Source organism: Danio rerio, chromosome 4, assembly GCF_052040795.2.
Source record: "Danio rerio strain M-AB ecotype USA chromosome 4, GRCz13ab, whole genome shotgun sequence".
In the NCBI taxonomy this organism is placed as follows: Eukaryota; Metazoa; Chordata; class Actinopteri; order Cypriniformes; family Danionidae; genus Danio; species Danio rerio.
This window is the reverse complement of record NC_141024.2, coordinates 25571415-25589331: the sequence shown is the minus strand read 5'-3', so window position 1 is coordinate 25589331 and position 17917 is coordinate 25571415. Positions and strand designations below refer to the sequence as shown.

The following is a 17917-nucleotide window of genomic DNA, read 5'->3' as shown; positions in this document are numbered from 1 at the left end:
GTATTTTATTTACACACAGTATGCATAAAATTATGATTTAAACAAACTTTTATTTTGTGATAAGTCGCAGTGTCAATCATTTAACAGCACAAATAAAATGCTTTTAAAACATATTAGCAAAGTTTTACGAGCAACAAAGTAAAATAAAATCACATTGAAACTTGGACAGTACTTGTCATTTGTACCACATTTTTGTCTATTGTTTTTTAGTAAGGCAATTATGTATAAACATTTTTGTGACTTTGTCTAATAACTATAGACTCATTCTATTCTTTGTTTTGATGTTAAATTTACCATTCTCTACTAAAATGGAAAAAAAAAAACATTTACTTCACAAACATGCAATCTTTACACTAACCTCGTTAGCATGTTTAATGCTAAAAATTAAACATAACTCACCTGTTTAGCACATTTAATGCTAAATGTTAAATCGTAACAAAAGTTACTAGTAAATGCCTAATCATTTGTAAATGTAATTTACACATCAATCAAAATGGCAGCAGTATTAGCATTAGCAGCACACTATTAGTGCTTAGCATTAAATACAGTTGACATAGCATGTTGACACTCAAGTTTGTGAGTGTCGTACTTGTAATAAATCTTCATTTAACTCTACCACAGAGGTGTCATGACCTGCGCGAGTCTCTTTCCACTGGCCGTGTGTCTTCACAGCAGGATTAGATAAATCACCCCGCCTCGTCTCAGCCATGCTAATAGCGCTAATGAGGCAGACACATGCTGGATGAATAGAGGCGGCCTGGAGGGGGCCAAGAGGCTTTTTCAGTGTGTGTTTGTGTGTTTTTCTCTTGGGTGTCGTTGTGTATGTGTGTGTGTGTGTGTGTGTGTGTGTGTGTGTGTGTACTGTTTGTGAAGCCTGTGGGCTTTTGAAGTTTGGAAATCAAAGGTTGGTCCATGTGAAGCCCGAAAAACTAGGAGTCATTTCAAAAGGAAGGTATGTAGTGGTTTCTCCCTCAGGTTCTCTTCATCCTTCAGGCCGAACTTTACTGCATTCTTTCACTTTCTGTAGTTTTTTTTGGAATGCTCTAATGATTGCTGATATAAGAGTTTTCTGATATCATGATTATCAAGAATGCATGTAGTTTGAATGAGTATTTGCATGTTTTACATATATGTAGCATTTTAGCTTTTTGCTAAATTTTGAATTAAGTTTAAGATTTGCATAGTTACTTGATAATTCCATACATATATTTATTTATTTTCTTTATTTATTTGTTTATCTATCCAAACAAATTACACCCGTGTTGATTTATTCTTATATATATATATATATATATATATATATTACAAAGTTAGTATTAAAAGATCAAAAAATAAATAATCTTAAAATATATCAATAATTATTTTGCAAAAGAAAAATTTATTCACTTTTTATGCATACATGTTCTCTAGTAAGATTTATTAGAATATAAAAAGATGATTTTGCTGCTTCAATAAACGGTAATAAAACTATTAGAAGTAAAATTTAAATAGGAACAATAAAACAGAATACAAAATAAGAAATGTTACAAATACCTTTAAACATGTTGTTAATAAATTTCGAAGTCTACAAAATAATTTATGCTAGAAAATACAAGCACAGCACAGGTCTTTTCTATGCATAAATACCTGTTTGTCTTTTTGCAGCAGAAAGGGAAGTTGTTAATAACTGTGTGTGTGTGTGTGTGTGTGTGTGTGTGTGTGTGTGTGTGTGTGTGTGTGTGTGTGTGTGTGTGTGTGTGTGTGTGTGTGTGTGTGTGTGTGTGTGTACACACGTGTGTGTGTACGTGTGTGTGTACATGTTTTTGTGACGTCAGGTCAAATCTGTACAATGACATAGGGATGACACCGGTATTACAAGAAGATGGTGAAATATGAAGACATTGCTGATATACAAACTTGTGTGTGTGCGTGTAAGTGTGCATTGGGTGCTTTTACTTTCTGGTCTGTTTTACATTTTAATTGATGTCCGGTGTATGTTTTCTGACATAATTTAATGATGAATAACATATAATAAACAATAAAATCAATAATAATAACTTGAATAGGGAAAAATACATTTAAAAAAAGTTAAATTAGAAATAATTATAATTCTGTGAATTATAATGTTGACTGCTTGATCCTGATTGGCTAATTGAAAGAACAGCTCAATGAGTTCTTGCCTGAATTACAGTTTTAAATCACAACAATGAAGAATTTCAGTTATTTTACTGCCTACAACTTGAAACAAATTTTAAGGCTTTTGCCTTAAGATGACATGTGTAAGAAACTAGACCTACATACAGGAGCAGAGCAATTTGAAGACCAACACCTGACAAATGTCTGAAATGCAGCATCTGAACAGTGGTAGCTGCGGGAAGTGGAATAATTTACCCTGATCTGTTAAATTATTAGAATATAATAATTCAACACAAGACAATTGTACCTGTGCTTCTTTACCCACTAGTTTTCTTTGCCTCATAATCACAAATAGAGAGGGATTTCACTAGAGAGACATCATGTTTGTGTGTAAATGACACAAGCATATCTAATAGCTCATAGTAACATGTGTTAGCTACCTCTTCACATTTTGAGGATCCCATTGGCTCCCTGGTGAAGCACATGTTTGTGTCCTCGTGATTACACAAAGTAATGAAAACTTTGTCACTGGTAACTTGGTTACTGTTAGTGCTTCATTGAATGATTTTAGAAGAGATCCTTCAGTTAATTAGAATTAAAAATTTCAACATATTGTGGAATAATTTGTAATCCAAAGGTCCATCAATTCAATTATTTCCTAAATATGTACACTTAAATGACTTTTGCTGCTTGTTCACACTACTTATTTAAAATTAGTTGAAATAATACAATTCTTAACATTTTTTTGGGGGGGACAGCTAAATAGTTTTTTGTTAAATCCACTTAAATGAGTAAAATCCATTAAGTTAACTTAATCGATTAGTGTTGGGACAACATAAAGGAATTCTGTTGAACCCTGCATTTTTACAGTGTAATCTTTAGTATAAATTAATGTTTGATGTATTGCTATTGATATCTTTACAAATGCAAGCGTACATTTCATGTAAAAATACAATTGTTTTGAATAAAATTAATAACTGCATGCAATTAAATTGACTTAATGATTTGCATGACTTAAATTAGCTAGTTAATGTGATGCTACAGTTTACCAAATGCTACAGATTTTCTTGGTTTACTTGAGGAATTTTTTTTTTGTCAGTTGCTTATCATTTTCAGTGTTCGTGAACTCCTGTTAAAGGATCTGTAGAGTTCAGAGGTTAATCTGTCATTGTGTGAAGTCATCTGTGTGTGACCGCTATGTGTTACTGGGCCTCAGAAAATTCGTTGTGACCTAAAAAATATGTGAAACATGCAATCATTTAGACACCAGGTACAGTGAAGTGTTACAACGCAATACATCAAAGACACAAACAAACAGCTGTCAAATAAAGTATGTGCAGAAACAACAGACAGTCTGTGTTTTATGCTTGTGTGTGGAATGAGCCCATATTAGTTGGTGTTGTTGTGTAAAGAGCAGTGTGCAAGGATGTGTATATTGGTTGTGGTGTTGTGTAAAAGACCGGTTATGTGTGTGTGATTGTACTGGTTAGTGTTGGTAGAGCAGGTGTGTGCACACATGTTGGTGTGAAAAACTGTTAGCCCCCTTACTAATTTCATTTATTGCATTTTCGTCACACTTTAATGTTTCAGATCATCAGAATAATTTAAATATTAGTTGAAGATAACAAAAGTAGACCCTTTAATGCTGTTTTGAAAATAAATTTTGATTATTAAGGGGGACAAAAAAGTGTTTACACCTAAACCTAATAACTGGTTGGGCCACTATTAGCAGAAACAACTGCAATTAAGCATTTCCATAACTTGAACCTAGTCATTTACAGCGATGTAGAGGAATTTTGGCCCACTCATGTTTGCAGTATTGTTGTATTCAGCCACATTTGAGGGTTTTTAAGCATGAACTGACTTTTTAAGATCATGCCACAGCGTATCAACTAGATTCAGTTCAGGACTTTGACTAGGCCACTCTAAAGTAGAGGTCTGCATTCCCGCGGCTGTCCCGCGGGCGCTGCAGGACCTGACCAGATTTCTGCGGCGCGGGAATAAATTTCCGAATAAATCGCGGGAGCGGTCGGTAACGGGTTTAATTTGGGACGAGAGTGGGCTGTCTAGCAATATCGCGGATATTGCTATGCGAATGAGAGAGAGAGAGAGAGAGAGCGAGCTTTGCCTGTGTGTGTGCTTGGTGCTTGTGAGTCTGTATGTTAGTGCGCGCGCGCGCGAATGAGAGAGAGAGAGAGCTTTTCCAGATAGCAAAATACACTCGGGCCAGATTCTAGATTCTCGCCTGCCGGAGACTTACCACTCAGCCCGGCTCCGGCTGCTGGACTCCGGATGCTTGTGAACTCACTGCTCGATTCCGAATCGGCCCGAGAGTAATGTGCGCTGCGGCCCGGAGCTGGCGCGACTCTGTATTTATATACCTTTATATCAAACCTTTTGGTATTACAGTGGTACTTGATACATGGTATTACAAGCCTTTGAGTAGATATAACAGCAAATGCCTGTGTGTCTGCTTGGTACTTGTGTGTGTGTTAGTGCGCGCGCGCGTATGAGAGAGAGAGATTGGTCTGTGTTTGTGTGCTTGGTGCTGTGTGTGTGTGTGTGTGTTTATACAAACAGCTTGGCTGTCTGGACTGTATAGCTGGTGGATTTTCGGTTTTGTTCTCCCCCGCTCTTTAGCGGGATTGGGCGCGGCGGCCAGAAAACGGGGCGGGTCGGGCAGCGGGACAATAAATTCTTAATATAAGCAGGAGCGGTCGGGTTCGGGCTAAAACCTGGCGGGTGCGGGCGGGAGCAGGATTCAAAATTTGGTCCCGCACAGATTTCTACTCTAAAGATTTTATTTTGTTTTTCTTCAGCCATGGACTTCGCTTCAGCTTGAGGTCTTTAATAGATGCCCAGACATTCTCCTTCAGGATATTTTGATACACAGGAGAATCCAGGGTGTTATTTATCACAGCAAGTTTTCCTGGACCTGAAGCAACAAAACAGCTCCAGACAATCACACTACCACTACCACATTTTACAGTTGGTATGGTGTTCTTTTTCTGAAATGCGCTGCTATTTTACACCTCACATAATTGGACAGACAGCTTAAACTTGTCTCGTCAATCCACAGAGTATTTTCCAAATAGTCTTGGGGATCATCAAGATATTTTCTTGCAAACTGATCAGAGACTTTTTAAGTGGTTTTTGTCTTGAAACTATGCCATGTAAATAATTTTGCCCAGTTTCTTTCTCATGGTGACGTCATGAACACCGTAACTGAGGCAACTTAGGGCCTACTCACACTATGCCATCCGTACCATGCCCAGGCCCGTTTCACGGATTGTTTGAGAAGTGTGAGTGCGCTGAATCGGTCTCAAGCATGGTTCACTTGGCCGGCCCTGGCCCGGTTGGAAGAGGTGTGCCTGAGTGCGGTTCACTAGGGCTTTGGCGCGGTACGCTTGTGTGTAAGTGCAAAACGTGCCAAAGCCCGAAACTGAAAGTGAGACGTGACTTTTAAGGGGCTGTTTCATATGGATTTATTAATCATTCTTACTGTTTGGTGAACGCAAACTTCCGTAGTTTATTAAAGATGAGTACTCCTCACAGCACGACAGCTGCATGGCTTCAGCAGACCTCCTCATACCTGCAGCACGAGAGCTTTATGATTGTTTATGAGCGCCAAAAGTGGCGGATCTGTTCGGCGAAATATCTGACTGCATGTCACCGCATCCCTAAGGACTATTTGGCGAAATATTTGACTGCATATCACTGCGTAACAAACGACTGAAACGATATAACTAGAGAAATCTCCACTGTGCTGCTGAGTGAGAGAGCGCTTCTCACTCAGCAGCACAGCAGCGATGACGTAAGCGTGCCGAGGCCTATTTGTGGTGTGAGTGCGGGCCGTCGGGGGAGACGGGAGGGGGGACAAGCGTGCTTCGGCCCGGTTCGAGGCAACTGTACCTAGTGTGAATACGGCCTTAGGCCTGCGGTTGTTGTTTTTTGCATGCTGTTCTGGGCTCTTTTGTGACCTCTTGGATAAATCGTCGCTGCACTTTTAGGGTAATTTTAGTTCTCCACTGGAGGGTTGGAGGGTTCTCCACTGGTGCATGTTTTTGCCATTTGTAGATGATGACTTTCACTGTGGTTTGCTGTAGTCCCTTAGGTTTTGAATTGGCTTTATAACATTTTACACACTGGTAGATCTAAATTAGTTTAGTTTTTACATTTCTTTATATTTCGACATGTCTAATTTTGAGGATCCTTTGGTCTACTTCACTTTGTCAGGCAGGTCCTATTTAAATTATTTCTTGATTGCCAACAGGTGTGGCAGTAATCTGGCCTGTCATTTTGTTTTACCTTAATAATAAAAACCTCCATTATGTGTTTACTTTGTGTTTAATCTTTGAATAATATTTAAATTGGTTTGATCTGTTACACTTAAGTGAATCAGAAACATCTGTAAGGTAGCACTTTTTCTCACAACTGTGAATAGATATATTGTTTGTGTTTGTAGTGTGCTGGTTAGTTTTAGTGTAAAGTGCAGGTATATGGTTTGTGTGTGTGTGTGTGTGTGTGTGTGTATTGGTTGGTATTAATGTGCAAAGCACATGTATATGGTTTGTTGTGTGGGTGTGTTCTGGTAAGTGTTAGTTAGTAAAGAGCAGGTATATGTATTGTATGTGTGAATGTGGTTGTGTATTGTTGTTTTTAGTGTGTAAAGAGCAATTATATGGTTTGACGAAAAACCCCAACAAAGACATTCACTGTGCACACTTCCACTTCACTGCGCAGAAATCTCACACTTTTTTTTCGTTTGGTTTGAGACCCTCGATGAATACCTTTAGACATCAAAACCACATCCAGCACCTACATTTGGCTCTTTACCCTAAAACATCACATCTCTATGTTCAGTTTATCTTTCACCCAGTGAGGTGTCAAACCTAGATCGCTCAGGTTTTTTGTTCACCTGTGCTGCTGAAAACATTACACTGATAACTAAATGCAGGTCTGACTGCTGACTATGTGTGGATTAAAGTTGTAAAGCAGGTAAGAATTCCTAATATTTAATTATTGTTATTATTATTATTATTATTATTATTATTATTATTATTAAATAAAAAAAATGAGCAAACAAGCAAATAAATAAAATCAATGAATGAATAATAAATTAATTCAGGGAATAGACAAACAACTCCATCAAAATATAAATTAATAAAGAAATAACTTTTAATATTACGCACAAAATGTTATTACAATTATTATTAATACTTTTAGATGTTAAAACAAGCTGGTACATACATACAAAAATATATATATTAATAATATATTTTAGTAAGCAGAATAAAGTGATTTTTAAGAGCTTTTTAAAGAGGTAATTCGAAAATCTATTTTAGAGGCAAATGTGTCTGTTGCTTCCAGCGCTTAGGCAAAACATACAGACATCAGCATTATCAAACCCTCAACATCTTTACAAATCTATGCCATGTAGACAAAAATATAGCTCCAACAATGTTAATGCTCTGAAGTAAGACACCTTGCTGCGTATTTTACATATTTAGCATTTTATGAGCTCTAAAAGTCATCATTAAGACAGCTCTGAAAGTAAACTAGTTTCAATGTAAACAAACTTCTTTAATGCTCTCTGTCTGTGCTGCTATCGCTTTCTTTCAGTTTCTGTATCCTGAAGCGAATGTCTGTGGATAAGCTTATTTATTCTCAGCTATTAAAGAGCTGTTGGAGCCAGGAATGACTAGACTATAATTGATGGGCAGGTGTGATATAGTCAGAGAAAACCCCCTTCTTCATGCTGTTATGCAAACTTCTGGCTCTGCAACCAGACTTTCCAGTTTGTTGTGTTTCGGCCTCTCATTCCTCCCAGTCACTCATCAGCTTTTAAGGCAGTTGAGCTCTTGAAAACTGTTGAAACAAACCATTATGCTCATATCAAGCCATATTATAAGAAGTATTTGTGGAAATCTACATTAATAAAGATAGTGTCAGTGTGTATATTTCAACACACTTAATGTTATGAAATGTGCCATAATATATCCCCTTTAAATACCATTTAAAATAAATAAAATAAAGAATACATAAAACAAAAAAATAAGTAAATATATTGTGTCCAAAAAATAAATAAATAAATAATAAGTTATTGAACCTTTAAATGCAAATCAGCTCATGTTTTTCAAAAGAGGGTGGAATCTATCATAATATTCCAGAAACAACAAAACAAGCAAATCTATTCCTGTCAGCCCTCTTGTAATTTTCAATTGTTCTGCAGCATTTTGCAATTCTTACCCATTATTATCCCCATTTAAATATTTAGCCATTTAATTCCACATATTTAAAAAAAAATTCAACATGGTGTAAAGCAGGTGACAGTAACATCCATACAGATCCGATGCTCCCTATATGCATAGTATTGCCAAACCACCAAGGGTTGACGAGCTTTTGCAAAATAATAATTTTTTCAACTTTAATTTTCACTTTCAAAATATATGAAAGAATGGAATAATCATTTAAAAAGGTTTCGTTACATTTTTTTTGTTTAAAGCCATGAACCATCTCCCCTCCTTGTATCATGTATCGTGTTTATGTTAGGGGATGTGTCCACTGAAGTGTTTTCCCTTGAGTATTTTTCATTCTATTGTTGTTGTCAATGAAAGTGTCACATTTTTTCAAAACACAAGCATAACGAGGCGCTATTTATTGTATCTATTGTATTTTTAAATGCTTGTTTCTGAAAGGCAATCACTGATTTCAGAAGAACTGTGGTGAAAAATAGTTTGAGAAACATTATCTGCATTGGTTTTAAGACATTCAAAATGAAACACTATTCTCTTTTCAATCGGAAGAGCCTATAGAATCAATTCAGAGCTTATTTTTTAACAGCAGGTGGTTCTGTATGCTTTACAAACAGCTGTACTCTGCTTGCATCCAATTCCTTACAAACAACACCTGAAACAAAAAAATTCTAAATACAGTTAGATTTAAGTGAACTACAAGTGTTCATTGTGAGTTATTTTTTACATTTTAATCTTCAGACATAAATGCCAACTTACCTTTCTCACCCGAACAAGCATGTACAGTTCAAAAACATCCTAGAGCACCATATGTTGGTAAAAATCCTAGTGTCATCTGCTATTATAAACTATTCTAGAGCGCTTTTTAAGACTATTCTGCAGTGTCGTCTGCTTACAAAAAAAAATAATAATAAAAAACTCTATGACTAAACTCGTAATTGTAAGTCAAAACAAAAAAGCTCTGCAGCAAGTTGCCTCACAATTTTAAGTGGAGTCAACTTTTTTACAGTGCTGTTAAAAACAAATCTAGGGTGCTGTCTGCTATTAAAAATGATTTAAACGCACCTTCTTCATTTAAAAATTCTACATCACTGTCTGCTGCTGATTCTTTTCTAGAGAGCCATGCTTATGCTTTTCAAAAAAGGGTGGAATCTATCATAATATTCCAGAAACAACAAAACAATCAAATCCATTCCTGTCAGCCCTCTTGTTTTTCCATAGGTTCTGCAGCATTTTGCAATTCTAACCCATTATTACATTCATTTAAATATTTAGCCATTTAATTCCACACATTTAAAAAAAATTATTTCGGATGAGACGTTAAACCAAGGTCCTGACTCTCTGTGGTCATTAAAAATCCCATGGCACTTCTCGTGAAAGAACAGGGGTGTAACTCCATTGTCCTGGCCAAAGTCCTTCTATCGGCCCTTATGATCATGGCCTCTCAATCATCCCATTCCACCGAATTGGCTCTATCACTTTCTCTCCACTCCACCAATAGTTGGTGTGTGGTGAGCGCACTGGCGCCGTTGTCGGCGTTGCTGGATTGTTGTACGCAGTTAAAGCAAGTCTAGAGCACTATTTGCTGCTAAAAACTATTCAAGAGCATTGTTTGCTGTTAAAAACTGAAAAACTATTCTAGAGTGCTGCCAGCTGTTTACAACCTATTTCTAAACTGTCATCGACTTTTAAACTATTCTAGAGTTCTGTCTGCCATAGAAAAAACTATTCAGATCATTGTCTGCTGTTAAAAACAAAACAAAAATTATATAGTGCTGTTAAAAGCTTTTCAAGATCACCGTCTGCTGTTAAAAATACATTCTAGAGCGTTGTCTGCTGTTAAATACTAGCCTAGAGCACCATCAGGTCTTAACTATTCTAGAGCATCATCTGCTGATAAACACTATTATAGAGTGTCCTCCGCTGTTAAAAACAAGCTTAGTGCTATCTCATGTTCTAGAGCACCATCTGCCATTTTAAAAAAGTAGCCTAGAGCAGTAGTTCTCAAAGTTGGGGTTGCAGGACAATGAGTAAGGGTCGCTTTGTGATTTCCAAAAATCTAATTTGTTATCAAACTATTAGAAACCATATTTTATTCATAGTCTACAGAAAAGAAAAAAAAAAAGTATTTGATAGTGTTCGAAAAAACAATTCAGGAGCATCATCTGCAGTTATAAATATTTATTTAAGAAATATTTATTATAAATAAATGTTATATTTATTTATATTTAAGAGTGCCGTTCGCTATTAATAACTAATAACTATGTTAGAGTGCTGCCAGCTGTTTAAAACTATTCTAGACACCGTCTGCTCTTAAAAACTCGCCTAGAGTCTGCTGTTGAACACTAAGCTCAAAACTGATTCAAGAGACAATGGTGATTCAAAATTGCACAATCTTTCTCAAAGGATTTTTTGCCACAGCTCTAATTTTCTTCAGTGAACATGCGCCCATACAGCCTGATGCACTTCATAGTAATAAATAGACTGTTCTCCAACCAGCTTCTGTACATGTGGTCTGAGGAGCAGTAAACAAAGAAACAAACGAATATTGGACAACGGACAGCATAAAGAAAATGTACTCTTTTGGGGTCTGGGTGTGTGGTTAAACAGGCAAATACACACATAAACGGTCACAATAATGTTGTTATGTGTTTAGTTCTAAACACAACTAATTGTGTCTTAAAGAGGTGGTTCACCCAAAACAAAAATGACAATTTCGTTTCATCATTAACTCACCATTCACAACAAAACCTGTTTGAGTTGAACACAAAAGAAGTTATTTTGAAAAATGCTGGTTGCCTGGCACCCATTGCTTTCCATAGTAGGGAAAAAAATTACTTTTGAAATCAATGGGTAGGCCTACTGTACCATTATTCTTCAAAACATATGATTTTTTTGTGTGTGTGTTCAGCATAGGAAATAAATTCAGGTCTAGATCTACTTGAGGGAGAAAGCAAATTATTTAATTTGAGTCAACTATTCCTTTAATGAGCATAAACGGTTAGGAAATTATTCAAATGCTATTCAGTGTAGTTCTATGTGACACCTCTGTTATCCAATGTGTGTAATCACGCAACAAATGAAAAATGAGTTATTCTTGCTCTTCACGGAACAACTGTAGTAACTTTTGATAAGAATCTATGTCAATTTAATTCCTAAAGAGGCGAAAAGTGTTAAGGTTTGATTACTTGATTCAGTTTTTCTAGACTATTCATTTTAATGATTTAAAATTTGGTAATCTTTTGCACTATTTTACTTATATTATTTGTAATTTCTCTTTTTTACTGAATTACTGTTCAACTCTCTGTTGTTTGTTTATTTACTAAGTGTTGTTTATTTATGAGGGGGGATTTCCCTTGTTTTTGAATTCCCTTGTTTTTGAAGGTATGCAAAACCTGCCAAAAAATGTCAGTAACGACCAGTAGCGGATTAAAGCTTTACATATTCAGACCATTTCGGAGAGGAAGTTGTTACAATTCTGGATATGTTTAAGTAATTGTTGACGACATTATTATTACAACCCTTTTATCTTTACAAAAATGTAAAAAAAATGTCACCTGATCAGACAGCCCATAATAAATGTGCATTTAATAGGTTTGCTGATGGTGAACATTTTTTAGCTAAAATAGGAATAAAATTTAAATAAATTTGCTCTGGTCTCTGTGAATATAGACAATGGCCATTTTTAGCATGTTGACAAGCAAGTACCAAAAAAAAAATTTGCAAACATTCCTAAAGTTTGTGAATATGAAGTTTAAAGCATGACATACTGGATCTGGTACTGACATTTTGCTGAAATTGACCCTTAGCAGTCTTGATTAAAATATATTTAGTCTAAATATTTAAATTTTTCAGCACTTTTCCTTCAGAAATTGAATTGGACAGTAATGTTTTGACAGTCAGTAGACTATATGTTCATTGGTATATCCAACAACAGAACTAATATAAAATAATTCAATCAGTCATTGTAAATATTTTACATATAAATAAATTGACATTAATTTTGTATTATAGTTTGTAGTTCTAATAGTTGACAGTTCATTCCATTGTGGCGACCTCTGATAAATCGGAAACTAAGCTGAAGGAAAATGAATAAATAAATAAGTTTGTTGAACAGGCATGTAAAATAAGATGGCCATCTGATTACAATATATTTTATTATTATTATTTTGTTTATTTAAAATAAAACAATGGTTAACCCTTTAACTGCCCCACCAAAAAAATAAATAAAAAATTAGATTGTATTTCATAACACCTAATGTCGGTAGTTAACTCACTCAACGCATTTTTTTAACACATCTCATAGTTTTGAAAATATCTAGCTCTACCGAATGGTTGATATGTCTGTTTATGGTAAAAGTACCAGAATTAATACACCAAATGTTCTTTTTGTGTTGAGATGCACCTTACTAATGGTGGCAAGTGTTGTGAGCCCTACTTATGTGCCCTGTGCCTGTCGCAGTTGAAAAAATGTCAACTCGCAAAACCGTCAGTCGTGTATTTTTTATTCTCCAATCAAATGAAAGCAGAGGAAGGGTTTTCGTTGAGGTACCTGCAGTGTTTGTGTTGTTGTAAAAAAATATATTAATATTACCAGCAACACTCACACACAATACACAGCTGATTCAGTCTTTGCCAAGTGACATAAAAAGTGCACTGCCCTTTATGTTTTTGGAGCGTAAAAGCACGCTCGGTGTGATCAACCCCCAAGACCAATTTATTTTTAAAAATATATTCAAAAAACAACATTTCTGAATGCTAAATCATCATTATTTTTTGAAGTATGCCATAAAATATGTCAGATTCTAATTTAATGAGTTTTCTTTTTTTTTTTTTAACCACAAAGACAAGTGTGGTAGTGCAACAGGATTGTTTGTTTGATTTGTTTGTAAACTAACAATGCTGTGTAGTGTAAACCATTATTTAAAACAGTCAAAACATGGTTAACCATTTGGTAGAACAGGCAGTTAGATGGTTATTTAATTAAACTTTTTAAACAAAAAATTGGTTTTTAGAAAATGTATATGAGCAATTCCAGCGCTATAGATGTGACATTTGCAGTAAAAACTCAAAACATAAATTCGCATAGAAAGTATATTTTAACATTATATTGAAACATCTGATTATATTTTGCAGAACAACTAACTATAAAGTTAAGGGATCAGAAAAATATTAATCTTTGTAATTGTTTTGTACTTTAAATTAGGAAAATAATCATGCGTTATAGATGTGACGAAAAAAGTCTGCAAGTTTACAGTATACAACATTCTTTGTAGAATCTTTTTGAATTAAACTGCACAACCCAAAAGAAACAATAATAATCAAAAGGATTTGAGTTGGCTCTCTATAGAACAAAAATTATTGTTTTTATTTATTTAATATAATCACATTTATGAGGAAAAAGTGTCATTATGGATGTGACATCTGACCGTTATGGATGTGACAGATGTGAAATTGCTACTTGTGTGACTTTGGTAAATCAAATAGAATAGTTAAAAACATTAACAGATACATTTTTTCAGTATTTTTAAAGTACTGTAAAATTCTTGCTCACACACACACACACAAAAACAAAAGAAAAAAAAAGTTTTTTGGTGAAAACTTAATTTTTCTCATGGCAAAATGACATTTGCACGGAATTGCTCATATATTTTTGAATGTAAATGAATGTTAAAAAGAAACAGTATGTGTTTATGAACTCGAATGAATGAATAAGTTCATTATTGAGTATGAATGGCTGACTGTTCAATGTCCGTTCAAATAATTTGCATAATGTTTTAGGGTTCTTCTTTTTTGTTTGTTTGTTTGTTTTTTCCAGCTTGATAAACATCTGACAATCTTTGCTTTTCATCTGATGGAAAAGAGCATCATGAATATTCCTCACATGTTTAATGAGTTAACCAACACAAGTAAACGGTGAGTAGATACTTCCTTTAATTTATTCCTTTTGGCTCAAAAGTATTCTGCAAACCAATTCAAAAACAAACACTTAGGCATCATAAATATGCGTTTCATAGAAAAAAAAAAATTCTACTATTTCCTCTTCTTTGTCTACTGAGGTATTTTACAAAAATGTCTTGTCAGATTGCTTTCAGTGCTCTGGGTGTGGAGCTTTCTGTGATATTACTTTCCCTCCAAATGGACTGAACCACACACACACAACAAAAAAGATTCATCTGATAAAACTAATGAGGGACATTTTAATACTCAAACGTGTGTATTGAGTTGCTGTAATGTGGCTAATCTAAACATGACATCCGTCCATTAAACTATATTGTGGTGACATGTGTTTATGTGCTACAGTTTGGACCTTTCTAAGAATTGTGGGATTTTTTTTCTTCCCTCATGCTTGTTAGTCCATTATCAAACAAGCTCCTGGAATGAGCGAGTCCGGGCTTCCTGGTGCCTTCCTGTGGTGTAATGATCCAGCTAGACGTCCAAACAATACTTAGCGCAATTGGCGTAGCAGTTGATGTAGTCATCGCAATGGCCCTTCCTGTTCCAGGAGGACTCTAGAAGTAGCTTATGACTGATTTGGCACATGAGCGTGGTAAATGACCTGTAAGGAAAAGGGGCAATGTTTCAGTTAGCTTTCCATCACGCAACAGAAAGTAGCAGGTGTGATGTGGAAATGCAGGTGGAATTTGTTTTAAGCGGTAAATATTTCAACACACACAGCAAAAAAAAAAAAAAAAAAAAAAGTTCAAAAGTGCACTTTCAAGTTGGTTAGTGATAAAAATGCATAACTCTGTGGAGAAGAGATTAAAATATTTAAATGAGAAATCAATTTTCATATTTGTTTCAAGCCCACTTAGCTTTTCAGTAGACAAATTTAACAAGAAAGACAAGTGAATCAAATAAACCCCATTTTATTTCAGGGTTTGAAGGCTTTTATTTAAATGTATCAGTCTGATTCAAATAAAAAAACATTCAAACTAAAAAATAATAAAGCTAAAAGCTTTTATTAGTTGATCTGAAGACATTTAATATTTTACTGATTTAATTCAGATATTTTTTTGTAACTAAACTGCTTTTGTGATATCAATGAATGTATAATAGACAGATAAATAAATAAATTAATTAATAATTTATTAATCCTTGTTTGACCAGTCAGCATTATTAACCCCCTCTTTGAATAATTTTTTTTCTTTTTTAAATATTTTCCAAACAATGTTTAACAGATCAAAGAAATTTTCTCAGTATGTCTGATAATATTTTTTCTTCTGGAGAAAGTCTGATTTGTTTTATTTAACCTGAATACTAGTATCTTGAAAAATATCTAGTAAAATATTATTTACTGTCATTGTGGCAAAGATAAAATTAATCATTTATTAGAAATGAGTTGTTAAAACTATTATGTTTAGAAATGTGTTGAAATAAATCTTCTCTCCTTTGAACAGAAATTGTCACCACCGTGAAATGAACCACCAACTATTTTGGCATATGTTTTACACATGATGCCCTTTCAGCCACAACCCAGTACTGGGAAATATGTATATACGAAACTTTGCTTATATACTGAAAATAGATTTTCATCAATCATTAAAATTAGTCACAAATACATACAACCCCCACTCACTGATCTAATAGCAAGCAAAGCTAACATGTTTAACTACAAACTTTGGCCTGAGGAAATGACTAAAGAAGTTCCCATCCACTACAGTTTGTTCAACTATCAGAAGTGTAATTGTGATGTCATAATGACCGATGGTTATTTTAATGGTCGAAGGAGTGCTACTGTTGTCCTGCTTCCCATTAGTCTTTATGAAGTTAGCAAGCCGGAGAACACGTTTATCAAGCAGCCACATCTTAATGAGCTTCAGAGAGTGTAGGCCACTTATGTCATTACCCTAATGAAATATAATTTACCCCAGAGTAGTCTTTGGATAGTTTGTAACCAACTTACTCCATCTAGACTGGCTCCACCAAATGGCGACACGCAAATATAAAGACGCCGCCTTTTTTCTGGCAAGTTGATTTAACAATGGGTCTATACACTTGCTTCTGCTTTTATTAAAGTTAACATGGAGTATGATTAGCTGAGACTTATTTCAGTATGTTAGTGTGCTTCCAACTGAAATGAGATATTGAGTAGTGGACAGGGTTTTCTTTGTGCACATTATTCACTCATAGCAAATTAATGGTAAGAGGAGTCTAATTAGGAATATTGTGGTAAATTGTCAATCACCGCATTTAGACTGCAGATTTTGATGGTCAAATACGATTTTGTGACTATATCAGATTTTTTTTAAAATCATCTTTTAAACATGACTCATATCCGATTGACTGCATTTTAACTCTACACTGCAAAGACGCAATGACTAGGAAAAAAAAAAAAGAGTGAAAAAAGATGCCAGCTGATAAAAACAGAGCGCTCTTTACCCCATTCCTGTATTTAATATGTTCAGAGGGTTTAATTAAAAAATTCTTTTTAACAAATAGTTTTACTATAGTTAATGCCAGAAACATTCTAATATGGCCAATATCTTTTAATCTAGGCTTTTTTTTAAACCAGGAGACATCTTAATGTCATTCCCATGGTATGATTTATGCATGTGATGTATGCAACAGTTGTTTACGTGGCGGCCGTTGCACTCTCTCTCTTTCTCTGTCTAGTTAATATGCTTAAATACTTGTGCAATATGACAGTATAAAAGCTTTTTTAGTTCTTGTGTATGACATTTAAAGTCTGTTCTGAAATGTAAGCGTCAGAGTTTACATCATTCATTATGGTTTTTAAAGATGCACAACTCACAATGACAGGAGAAAATCCGATCTTCCTGCTTGCACTGCAGACACTGCAGTGTCCAAATGTCTACCTATGAACAAAGCCTGAATTTGAGTAAATCAGAATCCTTGTGATTTTTTTTTCCTGCTTACCCGTACAAGGACCATATCCGAATGCAGGCCATATGACATCATCAGAGAAGAACCGCCACTCCAAACATGGAAGCAAATGGGCAGATTTTGATTGAAGATTACCAAAACAAACATTAGTTTTCAGTGGACTAAATTGCATGGATTAATTGTTTGCCTTAAGTATTACAATTTGTGCTCATTCTTGAACTAGTATGTATTCCATATTTGAATATAAATGCAGTTTATATGCGATTACTCATATTTTTAGATTGTTGTTGTGTCATTCTATACTAGTACCTATTAAATTGATACTATGATTCTTATTTGTTAAATTCTAAAATCCATTCAGATTTATACATTTTTTGAGTGCTGAGTTAAATCAGAAAGCTACAGTACATACTTGCTATATGGTTAGAGTTGGATTTAGTGATATTTGCATATAATTTTCAGTTTATTGTCATTAACAGAGTAACACAACATAAAACAAAGTATTACTGTTGTTTATTCAGCTGATATTAGTTATTTAATTCATATTACAACTACTTTAAATATTTCCTGTACTTTATCAGTACATTTACGTGCTAAGTAGTATCTTTTAGCCACTTGCTTACACATTTTAAAATGTTACTGATGCCTTACAGGTTTGTCATTTCATAAGACGAGAAAATGAAGAGTAAATCACACTTGTA

General features: G+C 34.6%; 1 protein-coding gene across 6 annotated transcripts in view; it reads left to right on the top strand.

Annotated features, from left to right (window-relative positions):
* Positions 1-17917, top strand: part of LOC147844732 (uncharacterized) — a 731371-nt gene that overhangs the window by 59506 nt on the left and 653948 nt on the right. For 5 of the 6 annotated variants that reach the window (XR_015483157.2, XR_015483159.2, XR_015483158.2 and 2 more), the window contains exon 3: positions 14188-14285. The gene's annotated coding sequence lies outside the window, so the exon portion shown is untranslated. Of the gene's footprint in view, positions 1-14187; positions 14286-17258; positions 17398-17917 lie in introns of those variants that run through there. The other variant, XR_015483160.2, reaches the window with a different exon arrangement.